Source organism: Phyllopteryx taeniolatus, unplaced genomic scaffold (genome assembly GCF_024500385.1).
Source record: "Phyllopteryx taeniolatus isolate TA_2022b unplaced genomic scaffold, UOR_Ptae_1.2 contig_465, whole genome shotgun sequence".
Taxonomy (NCBI): Eukaryota; Metazoa; Chordata; class Actinopteri; order Syngnathiformes; family Syngnathidae; genus Phyllopteryx; species Phyllopteryx taeniolatus.
Genome location: NW_026903410.1, coordinates 655 through 3,769, shown reverse-complemented (window position 1 = coordinate 3,769; position 3,115 = coordinate 655). Strand labels below are relative to the sequence as shown.

At 54.4% G+C, this 3,115-nt stretch overlaps 1 non-coding gene across 1 annotated transcript; it reads right to left on the bottom strand.

Moving 5' to 3' along the window:
• Window positions 1-2,584: 2,584 nt before the first annotated feature.
• Window positions 2,585-2,666, bottom strand: trnal-uag (transfer RNA leucine (anticodon UAG)). The gene has a single exon. It is a non-coding gene; the product is annotated as a tRNA-Leu (tRNA).
• Window positions 2,667-3,115: the final 449 nt, after the last annotated feature.

The window sequence follows — 3,115 nt, the reverse complement described above, 5'->3', positions numbered from 1 at the left end:
GACACCCTGCGGAGGAATCTCATTTTGGCCGCTTGTATCCGGGATGTTGTTCTTTCGGTCACGACCCACAGCTCTTGACAATAGGTGAGGGTAGGAACCTAAATCGACCGGTAAATCGAGAGCTTCGCCTTTCGGCTTAGCTCCTTCTTTAGCACAACAGATCGATACAAAGTCCTTATCACTGCAGACGCTGCACCGATCCGCCTGTCGATATCCCGTTCCATTCTTCCCTCACTCGTGAACAAGACCCCAAGATACTTGAACTCCTCCACTTGGGGCAGGATCTCATCCCCGACCTGGAGAGGGCACGCCACCCTTTTCCGACTGAGGACCATGGTCTCAGATTTGGAGGTGCTGATTCTCATCCCAGCCGCTTCACACTCGGCTGCGAACTGCTCCAGTGAGAGTTGGAGGTCACGGCTTGATGAAGCCAACAGAACCACATAATCTGCAAAAAGCAGAGATGCTATGATAATACCGGACCCTTTCTATGCCTCGGCTACGCCTAGAAATTCTGTCCATAAAAGTTATGAACAGAATCGGTGACAAAGGGCAGCCTTGGCGGAGTCCAACCCTCACCGGAAACGAGTCTGACTTACTGCCGGATATGCGGACCAAACTCTGACTCCGGTCGTACAGGGACCGAACAGCCCATATCAGGGGGTTCGGTACCCCATCCTCCGAAGCACCCCCGACAGGACCACCCGAGGGACACGTCGAACGCCTTCTCCAAGTCCACAAAACACATGTAGAGTGGTTGGGCGAACTCCCATGCACCCTCGAGGACCCTGCCAAGGGTGTAGAGCTGGTCCACTGTTCCACGGCCAGGACGAAAACCACACTCCTCCTCCTGAATCTGGGATTCAATCTCCCGACGGACCTTCCTCTCCAGCACCCCTGAATAGACCTTACCATGGATGCTGAGGAGTGTGATCCCCCTGTAGTTGGAACACACCCTCCGGTCCCCCTTCTTAAAAAGCGGGACCACCACCCCAGTCTGGCAATCCAGAGGCACTGTCCCCGATGTCCACACGATGTTGCAGAGGCGTGTCAACCAGGACAGCCCGACAACATCAGGAGCCTTGATGTGGTATTCTCCCCACCGGCTCACAACGTCCCGAGTCGAGGTCAGTAGCGCCCCATCCCCACTATACACAGTGTTGATGGTGCACTGCTTTCCCCTCCTGAGACGTCGGATGGTGGACCAGAATTTCCTCGAAGCTGTCCGGAAGTCTTTCTCCATGGCCTCACCGAACTCCTCCCATGCCCGAGTTTTTGCTTCAGCGACCACCAAAGCTGCATTCCGCTTGGCCAGCCGGTACCCATCAGCTGCCTCAGGAGTCCCACAGGCCAAAAAGGCCCGATAGGACTCCTTCTTCAGCTTGACGGCATCCCTCACCATTGGTGTCCACCAACGGGTTCGGGATTGCCGCCACAACAGGCACCGACCACCTTACGGCCACAACTCCGGTCGGCCGCCTCAGCAATGGAGGCGCGGAACATGGTCCACTCGGACTCGATGTCCCCCGCCTCCCCCGGAACATGAGCAAAGTTCTGTCAGAGGTGGGAGTTGAAACTCCTTCTAACAGGGGATTCTGCCAGACGTTCCCAGCAGACCCTCACAATACGTTTGGGCCTGCAACGTCGGACCGGCATCTTCCCCCACCATCGGAGCCAACTCACCACCAGGTGGTGATCAGTTGACAGCTCCGCCCCTCTCTTTACCCGAGTGTCCAAGACATGCGGCCGCAAGTCCGATGACACGACCACAAAGTCGATCATCGAACTGCGACCTAGGGTGTCCTGGTGCCAAGTGCACGTGTGGACACCCTTATACTTGAACATGGTGTTCGTTATGGACAATCCGTGACGAGCACAGAGGTCCAATAACAGAACACCGCTTGGGTTCTGATCAGGGGGGCCGTTCCTCCCAATCACGCCCTTCCAGGTCGTGATTCCAGGTCATTGCCCACGTGAGCATTGAAGTCCCCCAGCAGAACGATGGATTCCCCAGCGGGAGCGCTCTCCAGCACCCTCTCCAAGGACTCCAAAAAGGGTGGGTACTCTGAACTGGTGTTTGGTGCATAGGCACATACAACAGTCAGGACCCGTCCCCCCACCCGAAGGCGGAGGGAGACTACCCTCTCGTCCACTAGGGTGAACCCCAACGTACAGGCGCCGAGCCGGGAAGCTAGGGAAGCAATACTTCCCGAGCCGGGAAGCACCTCCAGGCCTGGCTCAAGAGGGGGGCCCCGGTGACCCAAGGGAAAACGTAATCCAATCATTTTTCTCATCATAGGGGTCTTTGGAGCCGTGCTTTGTCTGGTCCCTCACCTAGGACCTGTTTGCCATGGGTGACCCTGCCAGGTGCGTGAAGCCCCAGACAACTTAGCTCCTAGGATCATTGGGACACACAAACCCCTCCACCACGATAAGGTGACGGCTCAAGGATGGGACAAGTAAAACAGTCCAAACAAAACGGCAAAGAGCTTGACTTTCTTGTGGCCGAAAATATCTATTGTCCCAAACGCCTTGTCGGAGCCAATGACAAAATAGTAAGACATTAACTATGTTGACAAGGAAGTGGCAGTGGTGGGATTTGAACCCACGCCTCCTGAGAGACTGGAGCCTAAATCCAGCGCCTTGGACCGCTCGGCCACACTACCTGAAAACGCTATCTTTGTAAGTGGAATATTTTGGCAAATGTAAGCCCGACCGAAGGGGAATTATGTGTTATGGAATCTCCGGCATTTCATGTCATAGCCAACCTTGACATGAAAACTGTGGAAAGGAGAGCTCTGAAATCATTTCAGCCAACAATTTCAAGTCACCGGATGAGAGAATAATCTTCTCATGCCAATATCAAACGAAAGGATTTTAGCCCAGATATTGGCCCGATTAGCTATCGCAGCCGATTTCCCAGATAGAGCCCGACATATATGTCGGGAACGACAAAACCTCTTGGAGTGTGACATAAGCCACGACCAACGATTTGGCCCTACGACGCCAAAATGAACTGGCAAATTGGACTTCTTTGGATATCTTCCGTGCAGTGTGACATATCAACGACAACTCTCCGCCAGAGCAACTTGACGGAGACCAGTAGGATTGCGTA